The sequence below is a fragment of the Apteryx mantelli genome, chromosome 12 (genome assembly GCF_036417845.1).
Source record: "Apteryx mantelli isolate bAptMan1 chromosome 12, bAptMan1.hap1, whole genome shotgun sequence".
Lineage (NCBI taxonomy): Eukaryota > Metazoa > Chordata > Aves > Apterygiformes > Apterygidae > Apteryx > Apteryx mantelli.
The window spans coordinates 2,592,091-2,608,241 of record NC_089989.1 but is presented as its reverse complement, the minus strand read 5'-3'; the positions used below and the strand labels follow the sequence as shown (position 1 = coordinate 2,608,241).

The window sequence follows — 16,151 nt, the reverse complement described above, 5'->3', positions numbered from 1 at the left end:
CTAGGTAGTTGTCTAGACTCTGTGATCAGTGGATATAAAGATGGGCACCTCTGGAGAAAGATTCACTCCATCCATCTTACACATCTGTTTTAGGATTAGATGAATCATCCTCCAGGGATATCTATCTCTATTGACTATAGAGGAAACCAAGGTGACCGCTTTGGATTAGATACTTACTTTTTTAGATGGCTGAAGCTAGAAGAGATGAATTCCACCCAGGGAGACTAAAAAGTCCAGCCTCTTCTCAAAGTTGTTAGCTTTGAATCAAGCTCTGGGTTTTTCAGAAGGATTCTGAGGGGACACTTGTCAATCTAGTGCCTCTACTGTAATTGCTCTTTTGAAAAATAGATAGTGTCAGTATTCTGGGGTCTCAGTCATTTCCCCTCCACAGTGATATCTACTCTTAAAAATTGGCTTCATGGGGTAAAAGTCCCACCTGTTGCTCATGCTAGTAGCCTTTATCTGTGATATAAGAATAGGTGGAAAAAATAGACTGTTAATCTTTGCATGGGCCCTCTGCCAGATTTCTTGGGTTCTTGTTGGTTTTGAAAATAATTGTAGACAATAAGGTACTTTGGTTTGCAACTGTAAGAAAATGAACCTTATAATTAGATGTGGAATCCATCTAATTAGACATGGAAGCTGAATCACTAGCTTTACATCTACCAGCTCTTTCCCAGAACTCAACAAACATCTGCATTTATCTTTATATCTGAACTCAGTATTTCTGCTTACCTCTGTATGTTGTCCATTCTGGATCTGAAAAACTTCACATTTAGGGGAAATGAGAGTACAGTCCTACAGCTGAAATTTGCCACTGAAGTTCAATTCTAAGTATAAAAAATTATTGGTCAAAACTAGTTTTCTTAGCATATTAAAGTGAAAATCTCCCTTTTTGTCATCTGAAGTCAAAAAAATATAGAGATAGGAGCCGGGGTCAGCTCCTTTTTATAATCAGCTGTCATTCTACTGAACAGATGAACAAAAGAAACGGATGATACAGTTATTGGGGAGTGACTGCAATGTGACACTCTGGGTCAAATTTCTGCCTGATGTTCCTCAGGGACTTTGACAGTTTATCCTGGGAACATTTTGGCTGCCAGTCATAATTATAAATTGAGTGACAAAAAAGGAATGCAATGCATGAGGGCTGATTTTTACGCTGTGTTTGAGGAGCACCTACTACTGCAAGGAGACTCAGTTTAGAATGGTGCCCGCTGGTGGAACTGGAATGATAATGAAGAGGAGGATGGCACATAATTAATAAACCACTCTTTAGAGGAGAGCAACATCTGAGAAGCAGACATAGATTTTAAACAGCTTGTTCTTTTCATGCCTCCCTATTCTTCCTTGAACCAAATCAATCCCTCTTACATAACCAAGCTAATCCTGCTTTGGAAATGAAGTGTAATTTAGGACCATTAAAAACATTAATATTCACTTACTGGTTCTGAAGTATGTTAGCCAGTGTGTTCCACTGTTTCACACAGCGCAGATCTGCATTTACTACAAAATTATGTATCTCAATCTACCTCTGTTACATTAGCACAGAACTGATATTTAATTACTGGTTTTGAAGCTGGGCTTCACTGTGGAGTGACCGACTATGGATGCTGGACCCGATTGTGCTGAATTGTACCCTAATGCAAATGGCAAAGACTGTATGATTGCTTCCATAGCCAGAAGTAAAAAGTGGAAAATAGGGGTGGAGAGTGGAAATGCGGAAAAAAGCGTAGATGAATTTTTCGCTGCTTCTAAATGGCTCCTTTTAGTTCTAGAGACATTGCTCACAGAAACGGGCTGCAATCTCTGTTTGAAGAGGTCAGTTTTTCCTGGTCTGTGACATGCTCACACTCTGTTTCCACATCGCTCTTTTTTTACTAATGTGACAAAGCTCGCATGTTGCACTGAGTAATGGTCTTTTTTACCGGAGAAACTAAAGGAGACTTTAGTCATTGTAACACCAGGTCTCAAAACTTCTGTGGGCTGGGACCACTAGAGGGCAATGTAACTCTCTTCATTTGTACACTCACGCACGCGTGCGCACATGCACACACATACACATACACACAAAGTGTTCACCATACAAAATACAGCTAGTTAATACTCGTAGCACTGGTCTGAAAGAGGGGTTCTGTGATAGCAACAGTGCTCTGTGCAATGTGTCTGTTTAATAGCAGTATTCATATGCAGTGCTTGATTTTTAATGCACAAACTCTGCAAGCAGTAGTCTATTTAACCACAAGGTGGAAGAACAGCTTTACTTATGATGCCACAGCTTGAATGAAATAAGCACACGCTGTAGGCAAGTTTTATGATTGTCATTATTTAATAGTTATATTACAGCAATGCCGAAGGGTCCCATTTGGGATCAGAACTCCTCACACTATAGATACAGTCCGCAATCCTGCAAGGAACTTACTGCAGACAGATACCAGTGACGCACACAGTGCTCAGGTCTGCGATACCTTAGGAAATAACCGCAACTTTCTCTGTGTAGTACAGATATACCATAAGAGATCCCTTAACTTCAGTGAGGTTGCCCCAAAAGATTAGCATATCTGACATAGATATAGCAGCTACACCTATAATGCTCTGACAGAATGTTCCCAGGAGTAACCACAAGCTTCACTTGCTTTATCTTCCCTTTGCCTGCCGCCCACATGGCTGTCTCTCAGACTGCTTGACAGTTGCTTGTCAGGTGTCCTTACCAATTTATCTATGGAGGTACATGGGCTCTTACAGGTTCTGGAGGCTGTAGCACATGTAAAACAATTGAGGTCACAAGTGCAGGCTCATAGTCAGCACAGCAGGTGAGAGTGGACTTAAGAGTGACCTTCAGGGAACCCTAACCAGACATCGTTTCTAAAACAAAGACTGTCCTTCTAGCCTAAAAGAGGGTTAATTCCTAGCTCCTTTAAGGCTAATGGTGAAACTCCGTTGATTTCAACAGAGCTAGAACTTCCCTTGGAGTCCCTACTCTGGAGATTCTTCCCCAGCTTGCCTGTGAAACCTGAAGCAATGTGCCAGAATGCAGACAGGAATCCTCTGTGGTGAGCAGATGCTGAGCGCCACATTTCTAGTTGAAGAATCAATGAATTATGTTTTCTTACATAAATTTGTACTTGTACTCTATTTTATGGAGTATTACATGATGATGAGAGATGCTGTGTGAAGCTCCTGATAGTCTTTTTTTATTGAAACAAAGAAATAAATTCATTTTTTTCTAGCCAAACAAACCCTCTGCTTCCTTAGTAAAAAGAACATTTAAAAGTACAAATTCCCTCTAGCCCTGCTGATTTCCAGTTCAAGAAACACATTCTAAAAGATGAAACCTGCAATGTTTTAGGGGATCCATCTTCTCTCCTAAGTGGAGATGGGTAAGAAATGCAAAATTTGATCCTATCCTAGGATCAGAGTGTTCCAGAACTGTAGTATTAGCAAAAAAATTCCCATTTAGATATCTAAAATGAGATACCTAAACCACTATTTAAATAGGATGGCCCTAGATACATCAAAAGAACTAAGTCTAGCTCCCCCATCAGGCACAAGTCCAATATTGTAACGCACAAAAGAATTTTGAACATCATTATCAGGACATGAGAGGTTAACTGCATGTCTTTGTACAGCTTTGCATGAAATGTTTTGAATCCTGAACTCCTGCTATGACTCATACCCCTGTTTCTCCAATTTGTTCATCCAGGCGCTCCTGGAAGATCACTTTGTTCCGTGCATTTATGGCAATACTTAATAAGGTATCTCTAGTACTTCTAATACTGTAACTTTAATCAGCTGTGCTCTTAGCTGGCAGTATTATGGCATTGCTTTTTCAATAACTACAATCCCGATTTCTGGCTCTGATAAGTCAGACCTTCTTTATAACATGCACTTTGTGTAACACAAAGAACCAATGGCTAAACCCTGATCTTGTCAAAGAACAATAGCAAAACTTAAATGGGACCAGCATTTTATCCCTTATCTTCAGTGAAGCCTCAACATTCCATGTAGACACAAAGCCTAACATGTAGTTTTGCAATGATAGCAGTGCTATTACTTCAGAAAAAGCTCTGTTATAAACCTAACTTTTATTTGCTAGACTGTGCCATGATGGGATCAAATTATGACAAATTGTCATCAAATTATGCAGATTACCAAATGAAGTAAAATAGATATTTGCAACCATCGGCAGGTGCACTATGGGCAGTAGAGACATATGAAAGGAAAACGAAGAGGTTTTATATCTTTCACTGAGGGATGTAGTGTTAGCCATTGCTGGCAACAGGATTCCAGACTTAATTGATAATGGCTGGTTCTCAATTGACAGCCTACAAGTTATATCAGTTCATGGTAAACCAACAGGTGAATATTTCAGCAAGACCTGGAGGCCCACAGCACAGTACAAAAAAATGCAGAGATTATTTTAATGAAATAGCTAATGCAAGGTTAAAGTCCCTATTAATATCTACATGCTTTCTACATGTTCTTTCTCACCTTTATTTAAGGTTTTTGAAGTCACCAACGTATTCTTTTTGTGTAAAAATCATAAAACTTTACCACAGAGAAAGCTTATTTTTCGTTGTCCTACTCACTCGTTTTACTGTGGCTTCTCTGACTGGATTTTGTAAAAGGATAGTAGAGCTAACTAACGTGAACACATTCATGTTTCTAGGGATTAAGAACTGGCTTTCTCTTACATGCCTTTTTTTTTTTTAATCTTCAAACTGTTGAACTAAAACCATTGTTTAGAAAAAAATCAATATTTGGAACAATAAGAGAAAAAGTGCTTGTCTTGGAAATATTGATGCTGACCTCCCTTAAGTGCTTACAGTCTAGTAACCAGATTCATATAGTTCTGATAATCACCTCGTTTACATAAAACATCACTGCCGACTCGATCGTGACATTCGCCGTGTGGAAGTTGGCTAGGACTAGAAATCATTGCTACTAACCTTTTGAGAGAGCCTTTGCACTTTTGCAGAGATAGCTTTTGGCACAGAGCATTAATTTTCTCTAGAATTTTTCGAGGCATTAGCAAAAATACCTTTCGTGGTAAAAACACATTGAACTTACATTTGGGAATGGAAAAGTACTAATAAGAGGAGGCTGGCTGGTTTTCAAGTTATCAAGCCTTAAATGATACCTGATTCTTTTACTCTCTAGCTGGTATGTTTTGACGGTAGTCAAAAATTAGTAATAACATGGACACTGGACTTTTGCATCTGTGCAATCTGTTGTTTTTCAAGTCAATGTTTAGACATTGAATTTGAATAACCTCATGCACACAATGACATCCAGTTAGACTGTTAATTTGTACATGAATCTGTACCGTTGTGGTGCACACAAGTGGTGGCTGAGGTTTGCTTGTAATTTCATGACTTTTCCATGAAAATCAAACATGTAATACATGAATATTTTTGCATGCACTCATTATCATATGCATACTTGAAAAGCAAGCCTGTACATATAAATTTATATTTTTTAACCTGCAGCAGAACTGAATTGTTTATTTTATGGCTCTTTGCAGCTTGCTGTATAAATCTTTGAATCTTTCACTTTTGGTCTCATGACAGCCTAAGGTTTTAAGTCCGAACTGATTGGAAGTTACCTTTATAACTATTGTCTTTTTCTTTTTCGGGGAATTCTGAGCAGCAGCAAAATTTCATCAAGTAAATTCCCTTCCTGGCTTTAAAACCCAAACTGAAACCTGAGCTGTTTTGTTTGTTATACAGTGAATGAACTTTGATTTGATTTTTTATTGTATTTCATTCAAACTTGGCTATAAAACAGCTCCTGGGGACACTTGCCTGAGAAACATTTTGTAAGTAAAACAGCATTGAATTTCCAGTCTTCCATTTTTAAAGTTTATTATATACATTTTTATCATGGTTGCTTATCTCCATAACATACCACTGTATGGTAGGCAACTGTAAATATTAAGTAATAGAGCTAGATGTCCCTGTAGGTTTTTCTAATGGATTTTCTTTCCCCTTACTACAAAAGGGATTCACTATGTCATTAATACAGTGACCAGCACTTCTGCATTCTGACTGTGGGCAGTCCCCAGAAAGCTACATTTCCCCTGTTCTTTGACTTCAGTTTTGTCTCAACTGTTTTGTTGATGTCAAATTTGTTATAACGTTTTTTTTAAACAAATACACCTCAAAACCTGCTATAATTTAAACAGAGCAGAAAGTCTTTGTGGACAGTTACACAGTGGATTTTATGTTATGATTTTTATACTGTCATCTTCAGTAGTTGGTTCCTTCTCTAGAAATGATCCACCTGTAATTTTCAGTGGAGCAACAGTGTCTTTCAGTAGCTGGCCAGGTTAATTTCAGGTGCATATTCAGGTGGGATATACAAAGTTTTTTCTTGATACCATCTTTCCTTTTTGAAAAAAAAAATCACAGTTTGAATGTAAACTACATACAAATTACTCACTGCATATCACTTTTTTTTAAATCACCTTTTAATTACTATTTATATCCTGATTCCAGAGAAGGCTTTTATAAATGCTAACAGGATTACACTCTTGGTTTGATCCTGCTCCTATTTCCTGTTGGCCAAAAATCATGCAGATTTAAACAGATCTGGGTCAAATCTTTTGAGTGGATCACACCCTCGTGAATCTCCTAATGCATTGCATACAATGTCTCCAGTAAAGTAGGTCACAACAAATACGATTTAACTGGTTCCAGAAAAACCCAGCTATGGCTTCCCTTTGAATTTGTGTTTGTAAAGATTTACTTTCCTTATAGAAGTAAACTATGGAATTCCATATCAAAATTTATCTAGCTCAGCTAGGTAAATAAAGCAGAAACTACGAGATGATCAGTGCAATATCACAGTAGGTCAAGCATATTAAAGTCCTTCTTAAATGCAAGTGAGCAAAGACCCTGGCCAACTGAAAAGAGCAGTGGAACAGTTAACACGCCCGAGTTTTACAGACATGTGAAGCAGCTTAGCGGTTTGTACCGAACATTTTTGTTACAGTGGTTTGTCTGAAATAAGAAACAAATAGATCAGATTAAAGATTGAACTGCTTGGGAAAATGGCAAATTTCCTGGCAAGATAAGTATTATTTTGTGCATCAGATGACTGCTCCATGCTGCAATGCTGAGCAGGGGTGGATTCTTAATCCATTTTGAGAAGTCCTTTAACTAAAACCTTTAGGAAGGTTTTATCAGCTATGAATACTGGAAATAGGGTAAACTTCCTATCCCATGGTTTTCTTCATGTGCTATTTGGCATCTTTGTATAAGAACATGGGAAGGTATCAAGCAGTAGGCTATTAATGCATGAGTCATGACAAGACTCTGCAGCAATTATCAATCTTTGTATAGTCTTTGACTATTTGTCCTCTGAAAGCACTCCAACAAACAGCATTTACAGTGGGCTAGCTTCAGACCTGAGGTGAATACTAGTGCATTAAGGCACAGTTTGAGTGACTTTTCAAGTGCTAGCACTGGCATAAGCAGCTGCCATACCACACACCCATTAGCAGTGTTCCTGTCTCTATGCCTCTCTTTGCTGTGCCAGCACAGGCAATTTTGTAGCTTCATGGCAACATGGACTGCAAAGTGATCTGGCTGAAAAGGACTTTTGTAAATTCTGGAAGCTGAACTACATATTTAGTCTCTTTTATACTCATTTAGGAGTTCTGACTGCAACATAAGTGAATACCTGAGTTAGCTTTAGTTGAGGCTGATAAGTAATGACAGCAGTGAACACACAATAGCCTGGGCTTCAGCATGGGCTGTTCAAGCCAGCTAGAGATCCCACAGAACTACTAGGGCAGCTGACACTTGGGCCATTGAATCTTCATTACTAATCATTAGATCTGGCTTGGGTACATCTATTCAGTTTAAAATCACATCTCACAACTGCAATACAGCAATAGCTTCATTATCAACATACACTTAAGTACAAGTGTGTCCCAGCTGACAGAAGAGAGGAACTGGAATGTATCAGCCACCTTTAAAGGTCACTTTTCTTACATTTTTATCTTCTTACCTTCTGATTTGTGCTTTGTGCTGTTGTAGACTCTCTTTAGTAGTTGGGCGAGCATTACAATCTTAAAAGCTACTATAGAGGGATGGAAAGTGAATAGGTGTCTCAGTAAATAAGTAAATTTAGGAGAGTACAGTAGAAGACTCTTGAGGGAGTCATACAGTAATATTAGTGTAACATGGGAGATCACATCAACTTATATCTCTCTCATTTCATTTTGACCCACCACTAAATTTATCCTATGATTCAAGGTAATTCTTATGCAAACATTTCAAATAATCATAGGGCAAAAGTTAGTCTTACTGATACTGGTGGGAATTTTGCCATTGATTCCAGCAGGCAAAAATTTGTCCTTAGAGCATCCTTACTGAAGGTACCTGCAAGGAATAAGCATATTAGGAATCCTTTGACCTTTGTGTTTTCTGAATATAAGATATAGTTGAAAACTTCACTGCAATCTGGAAAGACCTCTTATGAACAGCATACAGTTTAGTATGATTCACTGGGATAAGGTCAATGCAGTGTCACTTTCTGTGATCCTTCGTAAAAGCAAAAAAGGAAGACAGAGGCCATGCCACCAGCTGTCACGGAGTACAATATTTGCCATTACAATTTTAATCTTGTCTATTTAAGAGGACAATGGATTTAAGTATGTCATTATTTTGTATGTATTAGAATAGCAGTAGCCAACTCTGCATATAATACTTAGCAAGATCAGTCCTTCCACTGGTTTGCTTTCTAGGAAAAGCAAAGGTTATCTGCTTTTTTAGGGAGATGGTTAGACAGATCACAGAATCACTGAGGTTGGAAGGGACCTCTGGAGATCATCTAGTGCAACCCCCCTGCTCAAGCAGGGTCACCTAGAGCACCTTGCACAGGATCGCGTCCAGGCGGGGTTTGAACACCTCCAGAGAAGGAGACTCCACAGCCTCTCTGGGCAACCTGTTGCAGTGCTCTGTCACCCTCACAGGGAAGACGTTTTTCCTCATGTTCAGATGGAACTGTCTGTGTTTCAATTTGTGCCCGTTGCCTCGCGTCCTGTCGCTGGTCACCACTGAAAAGAGTCTGGCTCCATCCTCTTGACACCCTCCCTTAAGATATTTGTACACATATTAATAAGATCTCCTCTCAGCCTTCTCTTCTCCAAGCTAAACAGGCCCAGCTCTCTCAGCCTTTCCTCATAAGAGAGATGCTCCAGTCCCCTAATCATCTTTGTAGCCCTTGGCTGCACTTGCTGCAGTAGTGCCACATCCCTCTTGTCCTGGGGAGCCCAGAACTGGACACAGTACTCCAGATGTGGCCTCAGCAGGGCTGAGGAGAGGGGGAGGATCGCCTCCCTCCACCTGCTGGCAACACTCTTCCTCATGCACCCCGGCATACCATTGGCCTTCTTGGCCACAAGGGCGCATTGCTGCCTCATGCTTAGCTCCGTGTCCGCCAGCACTCCCAGGTCCTTCTCCGCAGAGCTGCTTTCCAGCAGCTCAACCCCCAACCTGTACTGGGGCACGGGGTTATTCCTCCCTAGGTGCAGGACTCTGCACTTGCCTTTGTTGATGCAGTTCCTCTCCGCCCAGCTCTCCAGCCTGTCCAGGTCTCCCTAAACGGCAGCACAGCGCTCTGGTGTATTGGCCACTCCTCGCAGTTTGGGATCATCAGCAAACTTGCTGAGGGTGCACTCTGTCCCTTCACCCAGGTCATTGATGAAGAAGTTGAACAAGACTCGACCCAGTACTGACCCCTGGGGGACTTCGCTAGCTACAGGCCTCCATCTAGACTCTGCGCCACTGATCACAACCCTCTGAGCTCTGCCATTCAGCCAGTTCTCAAGCCACATCACTGTCCACTCATCTAACCCACGCTTCCTGAGCCTTCTCTCTCCAGAGCCAGCGAGCCTGCCTCACCCCTCAGCTCCTTCAGTGCCAGTTCCGCTTGCACCGCTCCTGACAAAAGGACCTTTCTGGCACGCTTGAAGGACGGGCCTTATCTTTGGCTGCAGGGCACGGGGTGGGGCCCTTGGGCTCGAAGGGCAAGCCCCAGCTGGTGCAGCTGCAGCTTTCGCAGCAGAGGGGAGAGCCTACAAGTTCCACTTTCCATGGGAGAGCAGCATCCCCCAAGGCAGGCAAAACATTGCCGCTGGCAGGCAGAGCAGAGGAGTTGAAAGCAGGCCTCTCCTCAAGGTTCTGCCCGCTCCCTGCTTTCCTCAGCGGTGCTGGGAGACACAGAGGGCTTGAGGCCATCCTGGCTCTGCGGCTCATCATCCGCACGGTAACTGCTTTGTGCCTGAGAGGCTCTGCTCTCAGGGTGCCTACAGCTGGCTGCTCTGCCTCACGTCTGGAAGGTGATGGGCAGCGGAGCTGCCTGCATGCGGGCAGTCTGGCAAAGGCAGTCCTGCCTGTGTTCCTCGCGGGAGCCCAGGGCATCGGCAGCAGTGGAGAAGGCTCTGGCCCCTGGCCTTGGGGGAGACAAAGGCATCCCTAATGCTGCCGGCCTACCCCTTCTTGGAGTGCTCCTCTCAGCCAGCTCTGTGCTCCCAGGGTGCGAGCGCAGGCTGTGCCAGACAGCATGCTACAGAGGGCTTTGGGCAGTAAAAGCCTCAGCCAAAGGCCTAGCAGTGGCCCTCTGTGTGACAAGCAGTACCCAGGTACAGTGTCCTTAGGACTGCCATGACCGTGCAGACATGACGCGTGCATTGTGAAAGTATGGAGTAGCTTGCAGCTCTCAAGGAAGCTCCCAAAGAAGCGTCTGGATGCTCCAAAGAACACTTTGTCAGAGATCTTTGCAGAGTTGAGCGCCATGCAAGCGTATTTTCTAAAAAAGCCATCAGCCGCTAAATACCTGAGGCTGTGTGAACCCACAGTGGCGCTGCTCTCCTGCGATCTTCACAGCCACAGGGTTTGGGCTGGGGTCCCTTCCAACCTCAACCATTCTGTGATTGTGTGATGCTGTGGGGTGGGGGACAGAGCAAAGGCAGCGTGGGAACCAAGGCAGCCATGGTAGCCCTGCTCTGCCTAAGGACCCCGCTGCTCTGAGGAGGACCCAAGTGACAACAAAGAGCCCAAGGGCCAGCTGGACAAAGAGGGCCTGAAAAGATGCTGCTGTGTGCCCCTGGGAGCCAAGAGGCAAGGTGCTGGCCAGCTGGCAAGAGCTGCACTGGGCAGAGGCACCACAAGCTGCGCGGACGCTGGCCAAAGCGGCAAGCTCCAAGGCTGCTGCTTCCTGGCTCAAAGTCCAACGGGCAGCTGCTCACAAGCAGAGTTGCTCCGGGGACCCTCCTGGCACTGATGCTGCTCACTACCTTCTGTGGAGTCAGGAGAGAATTCAGGAGGAAAGGAGAGGGGGCACAAAGGAGCAATGGTAGGTGGCAGACAAAGCATCCCACCCTTTGGCGACGTGAGGAACAAACTAGCTGGTGAAGGCCAGAACGTGTTAGCCAGTTGCACGGCAGAGGAGGCAGCGATATGAAGGTATCGCGGTCCGCCCCTGACCGCAAGGAGTTGCATACCACAAATTTGCTGATCACGGACTAAGTGTGGACCTATAGTGCCTCTAGCCTCATTATCCCTGATTACCCTATTAAGAAACACGCCCTTCGCCGCATAACGATATGTGAATGGGGGGGGGGGGGGCATACCCCACGACAATCGCGCAAATGGCCATGTAGCCAATGAAGTATGACTGCCGCGCTTCCGCATCCCACCTTCAGCAACTATAAAAGAGAGGAGAGCGCACTAAAGTTTTTGGAAGGGAAGAAAACTGAAGCCCCAAACTGTTCGTTGGAGATTGCTGACGAGCGAGCCTCCTTCTTTCCTCCCGCAAACAGGGACGCCTCTTTGGTAAGATTTGCGCCTCCGACAACGTTGGACGTTACCCGGGGACTATATATTGGTATTGAAAGGGCTTCCTTGTTAGTTTGAGCTCAAAGAAAGAAAATTTGTTGCCGCAAGTGCATTTATCAACAGCAATTCCAAACCGGTTGTATCTGTCGCTTTAATAACTTGCTTATTCTTTTCAACTTTGCGAAACTGACTCAGGGAAAGTCCTTGAACAAGGGGCTCTGGCAGGCAAAGGTAAACTAGCAAGCTTAGGAAAGGCCTTTCTTCCCTCCCTTCCCGCAACACCTTCCTAAACCACCTGGGCATGGGCATCGACCGCGCCCTCAGCAAGTGTGAGGAGAGTTAGCTATGCCGAAGGAAGAGCCACCACTCAGCAAGACCTCGGCAGGCTGTGCCACCCAGAACTGCTCGAGCCTTATCAACGACCAATGGAAAGGTCTGCCCCAGGCACAGCCAGACCGCAAGCAGCAGCAGCAGCAGCAGCAGCAGCAGCAGCAGCATGGGCTGGGGCCTGATGGGCTGGGGCGTAGTGCTGCACAAAAGGCCCCAGGGGTCCTGGCACACAGCAAGCTAAACAGGAGCAGGCAATGCGCTCCGGCAGCAGCAAAGGCCAACCGTGTGTGTGTGGGGGGGGGGGGGGCTGCATCAGCTACTGTAGAACGAGCAGATGGAGGAACGTGAGGATGACACTCCATGCTTGCTAGGGCTCTCCTGCGTGCAGTTTTGATCGCAGCAGTTCAAGGGAGGCATTGTCAAACTGGAGAGGCTGCAGCAGAGAAATGCAAAGGCGACAGACTGTGGCCTGGAACGTCAGGGCCCGGTGTGCACTAAGTAGGCCTTAGTTCCCCTGAGCAGCCTGCCCTGGCACCTCCACCCACTGGTGCAGGAGCCTGACTGAAGCTCAGGCCCACTCCTAGCGGCAGCTGTCCTGCAGCTGTAGCCGTCTCCAGTCCTGTCGCCTGCTCTTGCTGAATGGTCGCTTGCATTTCTGCGACTGACCTCAGAGCTGACCCACTGCCTCACCTTTGGGTGCCCATCAGTGGGCTGCTGAGGGAGCCTGTGCCTCTCACCCCCACTGTTGTGTGGGGGTGTGGGGGTGTGCACCTGGCAGGAGGCATCTGCCTTTGTGGCAGCAAGCTGACCGCTCTGCTCTTGCTTTCCAAGCAGAGGGGGGTTATGCCTTGCAGGGCCAACAAGGCCACCTGGCTGATGGCCTTTGGCTTGCTGCACTACCGTGTTAATGCCTGGCTGGGTCTCAAGAGGAGAAAGCGCTCGCCACTCTCCCTGCTGACTTAGCAGCGGTTCTCACTCAGCCCTTTGAGCCGGCCCCGCAGGACACGACACGCAAGAGCCTGGGAGAGGAGGAGGCGTGTAACGGCACAGCAGCTTGCCCGGGTGACCAAGTGAGCCGGCTGGCTGCGCTAACCAGGGCTCCTCTACAGGTGCGCCGGGAGCTTTCAGGCTTGGGGTGGGGGCTAACGCACAGGGTTTCTCTTTCGCAGGCTGCACGCCAACCCCCTCCTGGGCGAACCCCCCTCTGAGGTCATCCTGGGCAGCACCTTGGCTCTTGTGACGTCATAACCAGCTGCCCTACCTAAAAGCCCAGCCTGCAGAGGTGTGTAGCTCTGCAAACAGGAAGGTTTGCGGAGGCCAGCAGGTGCTTTGGGAAGAGGCGTCTGGCTATTTGCAGCACAGCGACCTTTTCCCTCTTGCTGGTATCGGAGCTGGATTAGAGGAGATGCCAGCCGAGTTGGGCACGTGAGTGCAACGGAGCCAGGCAGCCCAGCAGACCCTTTGGGTGGGCAAGGCGCTGCCCATTCTCCTCGGGAGAGCCCGGTGGGAGCAGGCTGCTGTGCGCTTGTCAGGCCAGAGGTCGTCAGCTGCCTTAGTGCCCGCAGGGTGCTGTGCTCCAGCTGAGAGCTTCCTAAAGGCCCCCAGGCCCTGGGCTTCTGCGCTCTGCTGAGCTGAGGAACCTGGTGGCAAGGGAGCCCCTAAACGGATCACCGGGAAATCAAAGCCCACACTGTAGGCTTGCGTAACAACAGCCTTCCCTCTCTTGTAGGCAATGCATCAGCTGGCAGAATGGCAGGAGGTGCCTGAGGGCCCTTTTGCTGCTGGCCCCAGTCTTTGCTGGTGAGCAGTGCTGAGCAAACCTCTTGCGCGGGAGCACAGGCGTACGGGACGCCAGCTTTCAGGGGCAGGGAGAGGCAGTAGATGCTGTGAGGCCTTCCAGCTTCGCATCTCTGTGACGCAGTGAAGGCCAGAGAGGCTCTTGGCAGGTGGACTGCAGCCTGCCTCATGCCTTCCATGGGTTCAGGCAGTGTGAGGGAGTGGAGCGCCTAGGATCCTTACGGCTAGGGGTCCCTCCTTGCTTCAGAGCTTTGGGGTTGGAATGTCTGTGCAGAAAGGTCCGTGGCCTGGTGCATTTTCTCTTGCCTCGGGACCACATGCCCTCATTAGGGTGCGGGTCTGTGGCTGTCAGGTGTGTGTATTTTCCAAGCTCCTGGGCGTGGGGGATGCCCGAGGGCTTGGAGCCACGTCCTCTCTCTGCACTGGCTCCAGCTCCAGCTGACCAGCCAAGCTATTGCCCCCTAGGCGTGGAAGCAGAAAAGGTGCCTGCAGGCACCATTAGAAACCCTCTTAATATAACTGTCTCTTGATGCGGTGACTTCCAGCTGCGGTTTACTGCTGGAGCTTGCTGCTCGCCGAGAGCAAGAGGCAAGAGGAAGCGCTGCAGGTACGTGCCTCTTGTTGTGGGAAAGCAAACTGTGGCGGAGGCCGTAGCTCTGAGCTCCTGCCTCCCCTGCAAAAGTTGGCAATCTGCTCCAGATTCCCAGGGCTCATCCTCACAGAGACGTGGGGCGGGTGCGGGGACACGCGAGCTTGTCATTGAGTCTCCGTAGCTGCTGAATGAGGTTTGACACCGAGCTCTCCCTGAGCGAGCTCTGCAGCTCGACAGGCTGAAGGAAGGAGAACTTGGGCAGCAGGTGGCTTTGCTCTCGCCTTAGCTCCTGGAGGCTGCAAAGGGTCAAAGAGGAAATGGACTCCCCAAAGACAGTGGCTGGAAAAATGGCCTGACATCCTCTGGCTTGCTCCCCCAAACTGATGGAAAGCAGCAGCCACTGCTGCCTGTTGTTCCTAGGCAAGTGTCCTGTGGGAAGCCCCCACAGCGCTCCTGGTGCTTCCTCTCATGGAGGGCCTTTGTGTTTCAGGAGGAGTCCGGGCCGCCGGAAGCAGAGCTCACGACTCTCAGGTAAGAGCGCTTCCTCACCATGGAACTGATTGAGTGGCAGAACACGCAGGGCTCCAGTCTTTGCCTTGTGCTAAAGGTGGAGGTGAAGGGAAGCCTTTGTCAATGCGAGGGAGGGAAGAGGATGCGGGCAAGGACACGGCGCCCTAGTCGTGACTGCCTGCAGGGGCTGGGCAGCTCTTGGACAAGCTCTGCTTTCCCTTTGTCTTCAGCAATTCACTGGCCTTGCTGAGGGAGAAAAACAGTGCTGGGCTTTCCAAGGAGCGGAGGGCCAAGTGGTCATTCGTTTGCCTGAGCAAATCTGGCCAATGGCTGTCACCGTGGAGCACATCTCCATGGCAGTCTCTCCTTCCGGGGAAGTCAGCAGTGCCCCCAAAGATTTTGCTGTCTCCGTAAGTCTCTGCCTTGCACCTGCGGGGAGGGCGGGGAGGGAAGCTGGCCAGGGCAGAAAGCTGCGAGGGAGCCTTGTTTCTCCCGGCGGCTTCTCTCAGAGGAGCGTGGGCTGGTTGCTGCAGAGCAGTGCGTCCCTGCGTGCCGTATGTGGGGGCCCACGGTGGTGTTATGCCACTCCGGCTTGCTTTGTGCTTTCTGGCCAAGGGTCTTGGAGCGCTTGCTCAAAACAGCCTGACCCACGTGCACGCTAACCTCTTCTAGACTAGGGCTAGAGGAGCGGGACATGAGGCAGGGTTGCCCGATTCTGACTCAGCGGGCTCTTCTCCTTCGGCTCTGCTGGAGCCTGACCTGCTCCCCTTGTCGGTTGCCTTTGAGGGCGTGGATGAGGAAGCCGCAGAAGAAACTCTCCTGGGGCTCTTCGTATTTGATGTGGACCAAGAGGCTGTTCAGACCTTCCGCCTGAAGGTACTGGGAGTGCGTGTGGGCACGATGCGAGGGGCGACCTGAGCTTTGCCTGCAAGTGCTTGGACGACCGAGTGTGGAGGATGACCCAAAGCATCCGGTGCCTTGTGGCTCTGGCATGGCAACCATGGCTGCCTCCTTTGTCAGGGCTGCATTTTGTTCCCCGGCAGGGAAGCTAGCGCTGGCAAAGGGCGCTACGTTGC

At 47.4% G+C, this 16,151-nt stretch overlaps 1 long non-coding RNA gene across 1 annotated transcript; it reads left to right on the top strand.

The window, feature by feature from the left end:
• Window positions 1-13,854: 13,854 nt before the first annotated feature.
• On the top strand, window positions 13,855-15,383 carry LOC136993192 (uncharacterized). Its single transcript, XR_010885425.1, has 4 exons — window positions 13,855-13,976; window positions 14,519-14,580; window positions 15,056-15,096; window positions 15,306-15,383. It is a non-coding gene; the product is annotated as an uncharacterized lncRNA (long non-coding RNA).
• Window positions 15,384-16,151: the final 768 nt, after the last annotated feature.